General features: G+C 43.6%; 1 protein-coding gene across 1 annotated transcript in view; it reads right to left on the bottom strand.

Moving 5' to 3' along the window:
- LOC122556798 (dedicator of cytokinesis protein 2-like) overlaps positions 1 to 17,727 on the bottom strand; it is a 727,415-nt gene that overhangs the window by 234,641 nt on the left and 475,047 nt on the right. The window lies entirely within an intron of this gene.

The raw sequence follows: 17,727 nt of genomic DNA, 5'->3' as shown, positions 1-17,727 counted from the left end.
CCTGGGTAGGTGTGTAGGTTTAAGGGAGAGGGAAAAATTTAAAAGGGCAACTTTTTCACACATGGGTGGTATGTGTATGGAATGAGCTGCCAGAGGAAGTGGTTGTGTTTAGTAAAATTACAATATTTAAAAGGCCTCTGGTTGGATACATGAGCAGGAAGGGTTTAGAGCAATATGGGCCAAGTGCTAGAAAGTGGGACTAGGTTAGTTTAGAGTATCTGGTCAGCATGGAGGAGTTGAACTGAAGGGTCTGTTTCCATGCTGTACAGTTCTATGACTCTATGAATGGTATGTATTTCCAAGTTAGATGACGTGATTCTTATGGAGCAGTGATAGTGTCCCTGTGTTTGATCCAAGAGATCTGGGCTCAAGCCCCCCCATGCTCCAGAGGCATGTCATACCATCTCTGAACAGATGGATTCTCCAAGTCAGGATGGTGAGTGGCTTGAAGGGAATTTGCAGCTAGTGGTGTTCCCATGTATGTGCTGCCTTTGTCCTTCTAGGTGGTGGAGGTTTGGGAGAGGCTGGGAAGGAGCCTTGGTGAATTTCTGCAGTGCATCTTGTAGATGGTACAGATTTCAACTACTAAGCATCAATGGTGGAGGGAGTGAATGTTTGTAGATGTGATGTCAATCAAACAGGCTGCTTTGTCCTGGATGGTGTCAAGCTTTCTGAGTGTTGTTGAAGATGCACTCATCTAGGCAAGTGGGAACTATTCCATCACACTCCGAATATATGCCTTCTATATACTGGACAGGCTTTGGGGAGTCAGGAGGTGAGTTATTTTTTACAGCATTCCTAGCCTCTGACTTGCTCTTGTAGCCACAGTACTTATGTGGTGAATCCAGTTCAGTTTCTTGTCAATGGTCAACTCCAAATTGTCAATAAATGGGAGTTTCAACAATGTTGATGCCATTGAATGTCAAGGGGTGATTAGATTCTCTTAGTATGGGTAACAGGCCCAACAAGTCCACACTGCCCCTCCAAAGAGTAACCAACCCAGACCCATTCCCCTACCCTATATTTACCCCTGACTAATGCACCTAACACTATGGGCAACTAAGCACAACCAATTCACTCGACTTGCACATTTTTGGATTGTGGGAGGGAGCCAGAGCACCTGGAGGAAACCCATGCAGACACTGGGAGAACATACAAACTCCACACAGACAGTTGCCCGAGGTAGGAACTGAACCTGGGTCCCTGGTGCTGTGAGGCAGCAGTGCTAACCACTGAGCCCCCGTGCCACTCTGTGATGATTAGATTCTTTTTGTTGGAAGTAGTGGTTGCCAGGTATTTGTTTGACATGGTAAAAACAATGACTGCAGATGCTGGAAACCAGATTCTGGATTTGTGGTGCTGGAAGAGCACAGCAGCTCAGGCAGCATCCGAGGAGCAAAAGCCATGAAGGGCTTTTTCCTGAAACGTCGATTTTACTGCTCCTTGGATGCTGCCTGAACTGCTGTGCTCTTCCAGCACCACTAATCCAGAATTTGTTTGGCATGAATGTTACTTGCCAGTCATCAGCCAAACCTGAATATTGATCATCTATTCGCATTTGGACATGGACTACTTCAGTTTCTGAGGAGTCGCGAATGGTGTTGAACATTATGCAATCATTGGAGAACACCCCCAGTTCTGACCTTATGATGGAGCGAGGGTCGTTGATGAAGTAGCTGAAGATGGTTAGACCTAGAACACTACCCTGAGGAAATCCTGCAGAGATGTCCTGGAGCTGAGGGGAGTGATCTCAAACAACCACAGCCATCGCTCTTTGTGCCACGTATGACACTACCCAGTGGAGAGTTTGCCCCCTCATACCCACTGATTCCATTTTTGCTAGGACTCCTTGATGCCACACTTGGTTCAATGCAGCTTTGATATCAAGGGCTGTCACTCTCACCTCAGCTCCAGAATTCAGCTCTTTTGTCCATGTTTGAACCAAGGCTATAGTGAGTTCAGGAGCTGGGCAGAACCCAAACTGGGTGTCACCGAGCAGGTTATTGCTGAGCAGGTGCTGCTTGAGAGCACTGTTGGTGACACCTTCCAGCACTTCACTGGTGATCGAGAGTAGGCTGATGGGGCAGTAATTGGTCGGGTTGGATTTGTCCTACTTTTTGCATACAGGACAAACCCAGGCAATTTCCCACATTGTTGGGTAGATGCCTGTGCTGAAATTGTACTGGAACAGCTTGGCTAGGGGAGTGGCAAGTCATGGAGCACAGAACAATGTCAGGTGTTGTCAGGACCCATAGTTTTGCAGTATCAGTTACCTTCAATCATATTTTGATATTATATGGAGTGAATCAAGTTAGCTGAAGACTGACATCTGTAATGCTGGGGACCACACTGGAGGAGGCTGAGATGTATCATCCACTCAGCACTTCTAGCTGAAGGTTGCTATAAATGCTTCAGCCTTATCTTTTGCACTGATGTGTTGGGCTTTCCCACCATCGAGGCTGGAGAAATTTATGAACTTTCCTCCTCCAGTCAGTTGTTTAATTGTCTACCACCATTGGAAGTGGCATGGAGCTGCACAGCTTATATCTAATCTATTGGTTGTGGAATCATTTAGCTCTGATTTGCTGTTTATGTTTTTGTCAGTAGTTGCATTAGGTTGCAATGCAAGTAGTCGTGTTTTGCAGCTTCACCAAATTGACACCTCATTTTTAGGTCTGCCTATTGCTATCTTGCACTCTCTATTCAACCAGGATTAATCCCATGGCTTGATGGTAATGATTGAGTGGTGGATGGGCTAGGCCATGAGGTTGCAGATTGTGTTGGAGTACAATTCTTTTGCTGTTGATAACCCACAGTACCTCCTGGATGTCCAGTGTTGAGATTTAAGATTGGCATGAAATCTGCCCCTTTTAATCCAGCAATAGAGTCACACAACTCAGGGGAGAGCATTCTCAATGAGAAGAAGGGATTTCATCTCCACGCTATGATGTGGTGGTCACTCTTATCAATAGTGTCATAGACATGTATCTGCGGCAGGTAGAGTAGCGAGGAGAGAATAAAAGTGGTTATCTTATTGGTTCCCTGACTAGTTACCACAGATCCAGCCTATTAGTAATGTCCTGGAGGACTCAGTCAGTTCTACTGCTGCTGAGACACACTTGGTAATGGGCACTGAACTTCTCCATCCAGAGTATATTCTGTGCCCATGACACTCTCAATGCTCCCTCCAACTGGGGTTCAATATAGAAGGGTAGTGATTCTGAACTGTATTGCTGAGTTGGGTTCAGTTGGCTGGACACATGGTACACAGTACTGAGCAATGCCGAGCATGGGTTTATTTCCTACATTGGCTTACATGAAGGTCCCACCTCCTCAACAGCGACCTCACCTGTGGCATGGCGACCCTCAGATTAAATCACCATCCATCATTTTCCCTCTGTCTGAGAGGGCAGCCCTATGATCCTATGCCAACTTTCCCTTGTCTGCCTGCACCTTCCCTGTCCATTGCCCACTGTGCCACGTGTTTAAAGGAGGGGTGGTTATGTCCATCTCAGGATTTACCTCTCCAGTTCTTTCCCGCACTCACCACAACAGAGTAGTGGGCAAGCCCTTTCTGCAGGACACCTCACATGGGTCAGCAGGACTAGGTCAGTGTCTACTTGAAGAACCGAATGATCCACATGGCATCGTTGCCACAGCTGGCACCAAGTTCTTTGAGATAATTGTTAACATGAGAGATCTCAGTCACCAACCACTTACACCCCTACAGCAGCTTAGTAGAGCTGTGGGCAGTGCCTAGTAACTGGAATAAGATCAACAAACTCATTTCCTTTAGGGGTGAGACCCCTGTACTGTAATCTATCGACAAGGACGTACAATCTTGGTCAAGACTCCAGTCGAGTGCAATGCAGCCAGAGTTGGTACACTGTCAGAAATTCTATCCTTTAATCCAGACATTTAAACAGCATCCCTCCCAGCTACCCACCCGCCACACCCCACCACCCTCTCAGACTGACAGACGCGATTCTAATCGAAAGAAGAGCGGGGGAGATCTTGTAATGCCCCAGTTAACCTCCGTCCAGTATTGACGCTGTGGATTATCTAGAAAATTGCACAATATTGACATGAAAATTGGGCAGCCTCCACAATCCGCGATGCCAATTTTTATAGGTAGGACAAGTGGAAAATCCAGACTTGCCCCTTCCCCTACCCTACGTCCTACCTCTCGGACCTTATGCCCGAAATGATGACTCTCCTGTTCCTCAGCTGCTGCCTACCTGCTGTGCTTTTTCCAGCATTACAGTTTATGACTCCTCCCCCACCTCTCACCACGTCCATGCTGAGGACAGCTGAGTTAGTAGCGACGAGGTGTGAAATAGGCTGCGATAGCGATGTCCCACACAGATCAACGAACATTTACCTAACATTTGGCAAGCTGAAAATGGATCCTTAGGACCAAGTGTGTTTAACAATGGAAGACAATCAGCAGCAATATAAGTCATACTTTAAATTTAGAAATGTTCTGGACACACTGCCTTACAATCATCGAGCTCGAAGTGACTGGTGCTGAAATATTCTCCATTTCACAACTAAACACTACAGTGTTGGAAAGCACAGTGCCTCAACCCTGAAGTTTGATGGAGTTGTGTTGTGCAGTGACCTAGCTGAGAGAATCTCAGAGACCGTGGCGTTATGACCAGTCAGAAATTGAAAGGAACATCTCAATATCTATCAAACAAAAACACAAAGTACTGTGGATGCTAGCAACCAGAAACACACAGAAATTGCAGGAAAATGCAGCATTTCTGCAGACAAATTGAAGTTAATATTTCAGCTCCAGTGGCCCGTCTACAGAACTGACTGTATCTGGGAGAAGGCTGGCCTTTATGTTGATGTTGGGGTCGGGGGAGGGAGGAGGATGAAGCTGAGTGAGACAGAACGACAGTTCAGCAGACAAAGGAATGGTTAATGGTTAGCCTGGGAGAATGAATAGCTGCTAATGTGGCTGGAGTAGCAGTCCATGTGATGACAAGGCTTGGTGTGTGAGGATTGGGGTAAGGGCATGGGAAAAGGTGCCTCAGGCCCTGAAATGATAGAACACGATATTGAGTCTTGAAGACTGCTGGTCCCCTCAAGCAGAAAATGAGGTACTGATCTTCCAGCTTGCACTGAGCTTCACTGGAGCACTGCAACAAGCCTGAGACAGAGATGTTGGCCGGGGAACAGGGTGGGGTGTTGAAGCGATAGGTAACTGCAAGTTCAGGATCATTTTTGTGGGCAGAACATAGGTGTTCTGCAGAGTGGTCATCCAGTCTGCATTTATCTGCTCTACACTGGGGAGATGGCCTTATCATAATGTGGGCTGCGACCACAAACAACCCATTGTCAGCTACATCTGCATTAGCAGGTATTGATTCTCCTAGACTGACCTTTACCCCTTCTTTTTTCTGCCTGACTATTGGTCTCTCCCGGGGGAAGGTGAGGACTGCAGATGCTGAAGATCAGAAACATTGATTCTCCTGCTCCTCGGATGCTGCCTGACCTGCTGTGCTTTTCCAGGGTCACACATTTTGACTATTGTTCTCGCCCACTGAGTTCCATTACGTCCTCTGAGAAGCAAGAGAATCAACGTTTCAGGCATAAGCCCTTCATCAGGACTCTAATTCTCCTGTTCTCCTGCTCCTCGAATGCTGCCTGACCTGCTGTGCTTTTTCCAGTGTCACAGTTTATGACTCCTCCCCCACCTCTCACCCACGTCCATGCTGAGGACAGCTGAGCTGGTGGAGATGAGGAGTGAAGTAAGCTGCAGTAGGGATATCCCACACAGATCAAGGATCATTTACCTAAAAACCCATTTGGCAAGCTGAAAATGGATCCTTAGCACAAAGTGTCTTTAACGATGAAAGAGAATCAGCAGCCATATAAGTCACACTTTAAATTTAGAAATGTTCTGGAAACACTGCATTACAATCATCGAGCTCTTAGTGACTGGTGCTGAAATATTCTCCTCGTGTCTACATTTCACAACTAAACATTACAATGTTGGAAAGCACATTGCCTGAACCCTGAGCATCTGAGGTTTGATGGAGTTGAAATTTAAACAGCCATTGTCTTGTGCAGTGTCATAGCCCTGTTACTGCTGAGTGAATCTCAGAGACCTTGCCGTTATGACCAGTCAGAAGTTGAAAGGAACATCTCAACATCTATCAAACTAAAAACAAAGGACTGTGGGCACTCGCGACCAGAAATACACAGAAATTGCTGGAAAAACTCAGCATTTCTGTAGACAAAATAAAGTTAATATTTCGGCTCCAGTGACCCGTCTACAGAACTGACTGTATCTGGGAGAAGGCTGGCCTTTATGTTGATGTTGGGGTCGGGGGAGGGAGGAGGATGAAGCTGAGTGAGACAGAACGACAGTTCAGCAGACAAAGGAATGGTTAATGGTCAATCTGGAAGAATGAATAGCTGCTAATGTGGGCCATTAGTAGCTGACAATGAGTTGGCTGGAGTAACAGTCCATGTGATGACAAGGCTTGGTGAGTGAGGATTGGGGTAAGGGCATGGGAAAAGGTGCCTCAGGCCTTGAAATGATTGAACTCGATGTTGAGTCTTGAAGACTGCAGGTCCACCCAAGCGGAAAATGAGGTACTGATCTTTCAGCTTGCACTGAGCTTCACTGGAGCACTGCAGCAAGCCTGAGACAGAGATGTTGGCCGGGGAACAGGGTGGGGTGTTGAAGCGATAGGTAACTGCAAGCTCAGGATCATTTTTGTGGGCAGAACATAGGTGTTCTGCAGAGTGGTCATCCAGTCTGCATTTATCTGCTCTACACTGGGGAGGTGTCCTTACCATAACATGGGCTGCGACCACAAACAACCCATTGTCAGCTACATCTGCATTAGCAGGTATTGATTCTCCTGGACTGACCTTTACCCCTTCTTTTGTCTGCCTGACGATTTGTCTCTCCCAGGGAGGGTGAGGACTGCAGATGCTGAAGATCAGAAACATTGATTCTCCTGCTCCTCGGATGCTGCCTGACCTGCTGTGCTTTTCCAGCGTCACACATTTTGACTATTGTTCTCGCCCACTGAGTTCCATTACGCCCTCTGAGGAGCAAGAGAATCAACGTTTCAGGCATAAGCCCTTCATCATGACTCTAAGTCTCCTGTTCTCCTATTGACTCTCCTGCTCCTCGGATGCTGCCTGACCTGCTGTGCTTTTCCAGCAACACACTCTCGACTCTGAACTTCAGCATCTACAGTCTTCAGTTTCTCCATTACTTCCTCCTCCCACCCCACCTTCAGGATATAGACCAACCATTTCCTAGCTACAATAAGTTCCGAAGAAGAGTCTCCGGACCCAGAAACGTTAACTTTGTTTGCCCTCCATAGATGTTGCCAGGCCTGTTGAGTTTTTCCAGCAATGCCTGTCTGTGTAACTCAAAGTCTATGTTGTGCACTTTAATCAGAGGATACAAGGCAGTGTGAAGAGCAAACAACAACACAGTTGGTGACAATGAAAAGCCAAAGTTCAGAAGCGAAGCCTGGGCAATAAACAGAAATCTGAGGCAACAATACAAAGGTTTCACAGGGAATGCCAAACTGAGTTTTTTTCACAGAAATTAATGATAATCGTTGAGAGCAGGTGGGCATTCCAAACTGGTGACTGTTTACTATGAGACACCTTGGGAGAGTGGGCGGTGTGAATTAGCTTTCAACAAAGCCTCAAAGCCAGAGAGAGTGGTAGAGAGAGAGAGAGAAAACACAACTGATGAATACGGCTAGCAACTGTATGTGTTGCATGTGTTGTACTCTGCACAGTTTTACCTCTGTCCTAGATGACTAATGGTGAACCTATCAATCAACATTTTGCCAAACATTCTGTCTTAAAAACATGGCTACGTTTGTGGTTTATTGCTCTCATATGAGCGTGGGTAATGTGAGATAGAATGTTCCATTGTGAAATAGACTGCTGTCATTCAGTATCCCAGTTTGCTGAAGAAAAGGACTTTTGTTAAGTGCCAAATGACAGCTTGTCCCTAAACTAAGAACCATGGTCATTTAGCATTGTCATCTTCCATTGAGAAAAGGTTAAGACAAGTGGGTGATGCAGAAATGGGGAGAAACCAACTGTTTTAAATTCAATGCATTTGTACTTGGGATGCTGACATCTCAAGCGAGACTGGCATTTAGCGGACATCTATCTCAACGTCCTTGAGAAGTAGTTGGTGAACTTTCTTGTTGTCAGTGTAGTGAGGGTGCTCCTACAATGCTATTAGGCAAGGACTTCATGGTTGATTAAGGACTGTTTTGTAATCTCTCAATCAGGAAAGTTTAGAACATGGAGATAAGGTGCTCTCATACATCTTCTGCCTTTGTCCTGTGTGCTGGAAAGGAGATGCTACTAAAGAAACTTCAGTTGGTCCAGTAAACATCGACTCTACTGCTCCTCGCGTGGTGCCTGACCAGCTCTGCTTTTCCAGTGCCACACTTTGTGACTAGTGTCAACAGCACTCATTTATAAACCTGGTTGGACTACATTTTCAATAAGTAGAATTGATGTTATGAAAAATTGAAGATTTTTCGACCTTTCCGTAACTCTGAATGTTCTTGCAAAAGCTTTGTCGCTGTTGGTTCTGTGTTATACGTCAAGGCTATTGTGCATAAAGGTTGAAAAGGCACATTAAAATGTAGAATGTTAATCCTATCGATACCTTCACTCGTTACAAAACAGAGACGATGAGGCTCTGAGCCTTGACACAGAGCAAAACGGGAAAATAAATCAATCTTCTCTAGCCATCTAAGACACAGCAGGGTAAATGAAGGCAAAAGCAAAAAGGAACCTGAGGCTAAATAAGGACATGACTTAGATCTGCAGTAAGGAAACAAAAGCAAAACCTTGCTAATGAGCCACAGCAGGTGAAGACATAATAGATTGGCAGGCAAAAAGTCCTGTAATGATATCCAAGGGGACAAGGTTGATTTATAGTGATTAGCCCAGTCAAAGGTGATTTCAGTATTAATGATCAAATGTTCTGTGATGAAGTCAGACGTCAGTGGCATACTTAGTTCAGAAGAATTCAGACACAATGTTTAGCAGTCTCAAATTCGCGAATGTAACTGAAAAAAAGCCTTGAGTTTTTTTTCTGATATTTAAATGCAATGAGTCAGCGATCAGCCTCTGTCTATGTGTCTTAGGGAGTGCTAAAGAGAATCGTAATGGTGAATGTACAGAAATCCACCAAACGTTTGCAAACTCATCAGTTCCAGAAGAACTTAAAGAGCAAAGATAGGAATGATACTTGATTGGGATTGAGTGACTGGAAAGTATATTGCTGGGAAAAAGGGTTGCATCTTTCTTTTTACTGCTCATGATGAGACATTTTTAAATTGTCATTATGTTCTTTTGTTATAAGTACATTGGCAGCTTTTTGTAAATATTTTCAGTGATTGGTCACCACAGTATACAAACTGCAAAACAAAAATTTATAGTCTATAAAGGCAGGTTGCCCTCTAAGACTTCAACTGACTTGTCCTTTATTTCCATAATCTCTGATCAGTACACATCCAAAAAGGTTATTTTCCAAAAGAAATGCATCTAATTTTCATTTGAATAAATTAATTCTGAAGTTTTCGATTACCTTTCAAGGGAAGTTATTCTAAAGAGTAGCCCCTTGCTCACTGTTCCCACAGGTGGGTTGTGAATTCACCTCAAATTGTCCACTTTTTCCACACAACTTCTATTACTTCTGAGAAACTTATTGAAGTTCATGCATAAAGGTACTGAACCTTAAAACAGATTTCCTCAGACTTTATCTTACTTAAATTACTGAATCTTGTTGCTACATATTTGCCAGACTAGTGAGTATTATAGCCCCAAACTGTCTTATTTGTGCTGTTTGATAACAGCTAAGTCCTCTGCGACTGTCCTATAGAGAGGTACAATAATGATCGGTATTCAGTTAACTGGGATCCTCTCAATTTTAAACAGCGTTCCTGTCAGGCACCGATCCATCCGTTCCCCCTCCCACCCTCCTCCGCCCTGTCAATTTGAATCCTTTTTCTCATTATTCTGTCTGAACTATTAGCTGAGTGGGTGGAGAGGGTAATTCTCAAGCTCTATCAAATCTCTCTTATTTTTTCTAACAGGTATAATTGCGCTAACACTTTATGTATGTCCTCCTAATTACTGCTCCATGTTGTGGGTGGAAAGGGCCAATATGTGATGGAGAAAAATGGAAATCAATTCGGAAATGGTTGCGTTGGCTAGCTACCTCAATGGATAAAGACATCATTAGTAAATATGAAAATGGTTCCATGTTCAGCTATTGCTGTCTAGTCACACATTTTGGAATTTCCCACCCTCTTCCCTGCAAATATTTCCACTTGTTGACTCTCCCTTTTTCGAAATATTAGTTCCAATCAACCACTTAAACCTATTTTTTTAAGTCATTTCTCATAAAGTCGCTATTTCCGTCCCTGTATCAATTTTATGTTAATGTGCATTGGGGCACTGCACTGTCCTCAAGATGCAGTATAGATGCACATTGTTGCTGCTGGGCTGTTGACTTGTGCTGACTTGACTATTCTCACAGGATTCTGTGACATTTGCCAATTCAAGTTGTGGGCTTGTGACAGGAATAGTCATTCAGTGCTGATTCCTTGCTGGCAAATGTACAAAGAAAGTCTGTGGAATCAGTTGCAAGAGTTGGTTAAACAACACAGAGACTTCAGAGAGCCAACCACTCGAGCTGGTAGCTCGCGTGCACAAACCCAGACTGGCGATCAGGGCTGAAATCACAAAGCATGCCAAAAAATACACATTTTTTGAAAGAAAACTCCAAGAAAAGCCCATCTTGTCAGACAGACAGACCTCCACACTTGCATTAATTATAAAGAACATTCTTTTTAAAATCAATTTTCTCTCAAAGATGCCGTTAACGAGGAGCAGAGTGTGAAGGTTTGACAGGAATACAACGACGCAAAGTCACCACAAGGACTTGCTGCAGAGTACAAAGTACAAAATGACTTCAGTATCTCTGATCCTAATAGATGCTTCAATATTAAAGTAGCTCTGGTAAGTTTCAACAGTTCAAAGGACGCCCCAGTTTTAATGTACTTTGATCAAGGGAAATGAGTCAAGCGTTCATTGAAGTCAATGGAGCATGTAGATTGGGAACTTCAGGTGTAAAATAGGTGCCACACTAAACCCACTCATGGGTTAAGTTAAGAATGAGTCTTCAGCATCGCAAAATGTAATATATTCCATGATATCACTTTATCCTGGCGTTTGTCAAATTCACTCTACATTTACAACATAGAATCCCAACAGTATGGAAGCAGAGTATTCAGCCTATCAAACTCACACTAACCCTCCGAAGACCATCCCACCCAATCCTTGTAACCCTGAATTTCCCATGGCTAATCCACCCAGCCTGCACATACCTGGACACTATGAGCAATTTATGAGCCCTTCTTGAAGAAGGGCTTATGCCCGAAACGTCAATTCTCCTGTTCCTTTGATGCTGCCTGACCTGCTGCGCTTTTCCAGCAACACATTTTTAAGCTCTGATCTCCAGCATCTGCAGTCCTCACTTTCTCCTACGCAATTTAGCATGGCCAATCCACCTAATCTGCACACCCTCAGACTGTGGGAGGAAACCAGAGCAAACGCACGCAGACACAGAGAAAACATGCAAACTCCACATGGACAGACACCTGAGGGTGGAATTATCTGGTGCTGTGATGTAACAGAGTTCACTACTGAGCCATCATGCCTATCCATGGCTAAATAAGTCAAAATTCTCAGGTAGGCAGTTGTTTTAATACAGTAATGAAGCAGACAACATTTCCATTTTTTAATTATTTATTCATTTTATGAGATGTGGGTGTCACTGGCTGGGCCAACATCTATTGTTCCTCTCTAGTTGCCCTTGAGAAGGTGGGGGTGAGCTGCCTTCTTGAACCGCTGCAGTCCACCTGCTGTGGGTTGTCCCACAATGGCATTAGGGAAGGAATATTTCCAAGTCAAGATGGTGAGTGGCTTGGAGGGGAACTTGAAGGTGGTGGTGTTCCCCTGTATCGGCTGTCCTTACCCTTCCAGATAGAAGTGGTCGTCAGTTTGGAAGATGCTGTCTAATGATCTTTAGTGAATTTCTGGAGCATATCTTATAGATAGTATGCAGTACTGCTACTGAGCATCAGTGATGGAGGGAGTGGATGCTTGTGGATGCAGTGCTAATCAAGCAGGCTACTTTGTCCTGGACGGTGTCAAGCTTCTTGAGTGTTTTTGGGACTGCACTCATTCAGGCCAGTGGACAGTATTGCGTCAAACTCCTGACTTGAGCCTTGTAGACAGGCTTTGGGTAGTCAGGAGGTGAGTTAATCGCCGGAGTATTCCTAGCCTCTGACCTGCTCTTGATGTCACTCTGTTTATGTGGTGAATCCAGTTGAGTTTATAGTTAACGATAACTCCCAAGATGTGGTCAGTGACGGTAACACCGTTGACTGTCAAGAGACGGTGGTTAGATTGTCTCTTATTGGTGATGATCATAGCCCGGTATTTGTGTGACATGAACGTTACTCGCCACATGTCAGCACATTGGCCATTCTCTTCTCTCCTTCGGACAAAGACTGTCAATTCCAAGGCTTGCATCTCAAATATTTCAGAATCCAATTTGCACATGGTCCCGATGTGTTAATGAAGGTACACTGGCTGTCCATTAGACAGTTCAGTGTCTCAACAAGCTTTGGTTCGTCTCATTCTCACCACAAACTCAGGAGCACAAGATTCAGGGTGACAATACTGAGGGAGTGTTGCACAGTTGGAGCTGTCATTATTCAGTTGAGATATTAAACTGTCATAAGCTTCATCGGTTCCATCGAACAGTGAAGACTTCACTTGGCCAACATTACCCTTTCTCAACCATCAGAAAAGCAAAATCAGCTGGCCATATACTTTATGACTTTTGGCTGGGTGTACGGTGTGTGAACTGAGTTTGTCACACTGATCTAATCACTGCTCCTTGTCAGTGACTTACAATGTGTGAAGTATTTCGGATGTTTTGATGAGATGCTTTGGTGAGGTAACATGTTATATAAATATGTTTCGTAATTATTTTTTTCCAAATGATGAGGAAAAAAAAATCTTTCATCTGTAAACTGAACATTTGCATTGCCAACGTGATTTTTTTCTCTATATTTCTTTAGTTTAAAATCTGAAGTTGTGTGTCAGCTTTTGTTACAACCCTGATGGAGGAGGTGCACAGGTAAACAAACTCCAATCTTCAAGAACTATAATACTTCTTGAAAAGGATAAGTGCCACAGTTCTGTTTTCTCATTAGAGAGAGGGGTGCTTGTTTAAATTGAGGCTCACCATATCTTGGAAGAGAGGAAATAAAGTTCTTCATTGTGATCTTAGCTGGTGTGGGAATTGAACCCACGCTGTTGGCAGCACTCTGCATTATGAAGCAACCATCCAACCACATGAACTAACTGACCCCTCCCCCATTCCTTTCACTCAGACCTTTATTTGGAGAATTGACCAACTGAACCACAGAGATGATTAATATAAAAACTGAAAGAACCGTGTATGCTATAAATCAGAAACAAAATAAGAAGTTGCTGGAAAAGCTCAGCAGGTCCAGCAGCATCTGTGAAGCGAAGTCAGGGTTAACGTTTCGGGTCTGGTCACCCTTCCTCAGAACTGCTTCCTCAGTTCTGAGGAAGGGTCACTGGTATCGAAACGTTAACCCTGATTTCTTTTCATAGATGCTGCCAGACCTGCTGAGCTTTTCCAGCAACTTCTGATTTTGAGATGATTACCTTACCTGACAAATCCAAGACAAAGTAAACTTTCAACAGATTGCATCAAAAAACAAACATGTCACTTATTATAAACAAAGCTACCCTGTAATATGTAGGAAAGTGGACTTGAGTCAGAGTGTATGGGAAGTTTTACAGCATGGTAAAAGGCTGTTCAGCCCATCAATCATCAAGCATCTATCTATTCATTGTCTTGAATGTTTATGCCTCCACCAGCCTTTCAGGCAGTGAGTCCCAGACACCTACTAGCCTCTGGGTAAAAAAACAAACCCTCAAGTTGCATCTAAACCTCTTGCTCTTCACCTTAAAGCTGTGCCCTGGTTATCAACCCCTCTACAAAAGGGAAACATTGTCCCTATCTACTAAATCTATGCCCCTCATAACTTTATTCACCTCAATTAGGTTCCCCCTCAGCCTTCTCTGCTCTAAATAATTCCATCGTATCCTATCTACTACCAACCGTTACCATGCAAACTTCAAACTTTCCTCTTTCAGTCCAAGTATGGAGCCATTCATTAACACATAGGCAGACAAGGTAGACAATTCTGCAAAAATATTGTTGATGGTAAACCATCGTCAAAAAGGAACAAATTCTGTGGATCAAGAGTTTAAAGCACAAAGGGTGGAAAGAGGTGACTCTCACAGCTCTGTTTGGTGTTTGGTGATGATACCACATTGTTGTCAAACACAGAAGAACCTCAATTCAGTCGGTGTCCAGTTGCACATAGTTCTTCGCTTGGCTTAGACATTCTTCTTTTCAATGTTGTTAATTTTTTTTAAAATTTGTCCACTCACAGAGGGGGAGAGATAGATAGAGAGATAGAGAGATAGATAGATAGAGAGAGAGATAGATAGATAGATAGATAGATAGATAGATAGATAGATACCTGTCTTAGCCTGCAGTCCTTCTGAAGGTGTGAGTGTATCTGCCCTCTCCTAGTTCTGTTACAAACTGCAACTTGAAACAAATCCAAAAGATGTTGCTAAGCCATCATCAAATACAAAGACACCAGCAATAACTGATTCCACTTTGTGTCACAAAAGTATCTTCTCCATAAGTTACATGACCATGTCTGAATGATAAGGAGAAAGTGGGGACTATAGAGGCTGGAGATCAGCATCAAAAAGTATAGTGCTAGAAAAGCACAGCAGGTCAGGCAGCAGCAGAAGCGCAGGAGAATTGATGTTTCGGGTATAAGCGCTTCCTCAGGAATGTCTGATGAACAGCTGACACCCAAAACATCGACACATCGACTCTCCTGCTCCTCGGATGCTGCCTGAGCTGCTGTGCTTTTCCAGCGCCACACTTTTTGACATGTGTAAATAATAAGTCAATATGACACAGGTCCACTTTTAATCTTTGAGTCACGAGAAACCCACAAATGCTGCACACTTGTTTTCACTTGATATTCCAAATAATAAACACTAGTCTTAACATTTTGCACTTATTAAAAAAATGCTCTCTCAGTTTAAATAGATCTTCACTCTTGACAATGCGTTCTGAAGCTTGAATTTTATGTTCCGTAGTTAGTAGACTTCACTGTGATATGTCGTGTTATGTGGTGACTCATTTGCAGTTTTGGGCGACAGGACCTGAGGGAGGAGGGGAAGTGGGAGAGGAGTTAGGGGAGGTTGTGAGATAGGCTTGAGACCTGAGTGGAGCAGAAGGATGCGAAGACAGGTCTTCTGACATTGGGCAGCTCTGAATTAGTCTCAAAAGGATGTCAGGAAAGCTTAGACCATATTCAATCATGACGTTGTGGAGAACCATACATGCTGAGTTACAAATTGTTTATGTTTCAAGATGCATGATGTGCTTCAGGCATTTGGGGCTCTGTTGTACTGATACTAGCCATGAATCTCCATTCTGGACATGAGGTGTTAATCATTGCAATGGTGTGTTAGAAAAGATGTTTGAGAAGGCAAACAGTGCGTTTACTAGACTGCTGCAGGGATAACTCACAACCTCATATTTACATGTTTTTATTACCTTGTGAAGCACTCTGATACTTAAAAAAACACACTAAACAGGGGGTTAATGTGACACTAACATCTTGCTTATTGCAACTGCCTTGAGGGACCAAAGATTTGTTTTTGTGAGAATGGCTAAAGTATCTTTTCAAGTTACAATTCCAAGTGCCCCATTGCTTCCTGCTTTTCCCAGAGCACAAGTTATATTTAGTGCCACAGCGTAGCATCTATTTATCTAGATCAGAGCTGTCTATCTTGACCATGAATACCCGGCATGAGTTCCTTTGTCGTAAACAATATTGGATTCAGTGCTTTGCTTTCGGCCTCAGTCATCGCAACCTGTACAGGAAGAAGGCCACTCAGCCCATTCACCAGAAAGAACTTACAGCAACTTGCCACTCAGCACTGATTTTGCATCACACTATCCAAATCCTTCTCAAATTATTCCAGTGTTTTCACCTTTCTACCCAACATCAATCCCTGTTTAAAACAAAATCCAGAAGGAGACGTTTTGTCTACTCTGCCTGTGTTGACTCTTTGAATGATTTAGCCAATATGTCCCACACCCCTGCACTTTCATCAGTGCCCTGAAAAAGTATATTTGAGTATCTGAGTTGAGAGCGGGGTGCTGGAAAAGCACAGCAGGCCAGACAGCATCCAAGGAGCAGGAGAATTGACATTGCTCGTGCTCCTTGGATGCTGCCTGACCTGCTGTGCTTTTCCAGTACCCCGCTCTTGATTCTGATCTCCGCATCTGCAGTCCTCACTTTCTCCTTATTTGGGTATCTAACCAGTTACAATGAATTCTCTCATTCTCCCTATGGTTCTTTTCCCATTGTCGTGAGCATGGGCTCTCTGGCTACCAACCCTTGCATCAGGGAGAACAATTTCTCCCTCCCTGCAACGGAATAATCCCTCAGAGCATCTGGTTTGAATAATTCAGAGCATCTGGTTTGAATACACCCCGAATTTCTAGGAGAACAATCGCTGGGGGATTACAGAGTTCAGGGCCTCTAATACCACACTGCGTTTCTGTAGAAAGTGTAGTAGCCAACATAAAAATGCATGAAAGGTCAGAGTTGGAGGACTTTGGACTTAGAGAGTCATGAGGCTGTCAGAACTTTCAAAGATGGGGAGGGAAGTGGAATGGAAAAGGCTGAAAATCAGGACGCAAACTTTTAAATTTGAGGCATTATTGTACATGGAGCCAATGTTGGTCAAAGAATAGGGTGGGCCTAACAAGCTTGCAATGGAAATTTAACACCACCCATGGCATTACGGGAAGAGAGGAAGGCTGTGGGTTTTTCCTTTCCATATGCACAGTTGCATTGGAATCTCCAATGCGAATTAAGGAAATCTCATACTCAATCAAAATTAAAATGTCATTAAAAGGTGAAAATCTATAACAAAAGCCCCTAAACTGTTCTCTTACTATTCATCCCTTCAGATTCCTCCTTCCAGCTCATTAATCTTGCTGCTTAAGTGAAGCACGAACATTATTTATGGAGAACAAGTGCTAAGGTTATTGTTTCAACGTATCTGGAGGTTTTGTGTCATTCATTAATATTCTAAGTTATTTGTCTTCTGCAAGTTTGAAGACTTCTTCTTATCACCAAACACTTTGTCTCCTCTCTAGATGGGCTATGGTTACAGTGGTATTGAGTGTGTCTGTATAATACAGCTCTGCATATATCTGCACATTGAAGACCTTGGCCACTCATCCTGAGTAAGCCTTGACCCTGAACATCCCAGGCAATTCAACAAGATGCTGTGCCTCACTTACCACCAACACAGGTAAGTTCAATCAGAAAGGTTAACCAGATTCTGTCTTTTTTGTCAATTGTTCATGAGATGTGGGAAAAGCTGGCTAGGCCAGAAATTATTCCTTAGCTCTAATACCCAGAGGAGCATTGAGAGTTGAACACATCACCTTGAGTCTGAAGCCCCATGTAACTTAGAACAGGTTAC

The sequence above is a fragment of the Chiloscyllium plagiosum genome, chromosome 14, assembly GCF_004010195.1.
Source record: "Chiloscyllium plagiosum isolate BGI_BamShark_2017 chromosome 14, ASM401019v2, whole genome shotgun sequence".
In the NCBI taxonomy this organism is placed as follows: domain Eukaryota; kingdom Metazoa; phylum Chordata; class Chondrichthyes; order Orectolobiformes; family Hemiscylliidae; genus Chiloscyllium; species Chiloscyllium plagiosum.
The sequence above is the reverse complement of the archived record's forward strand: the minus strand, read 5'-3'. Positions and strand labels throughout refer to the sequence as shown.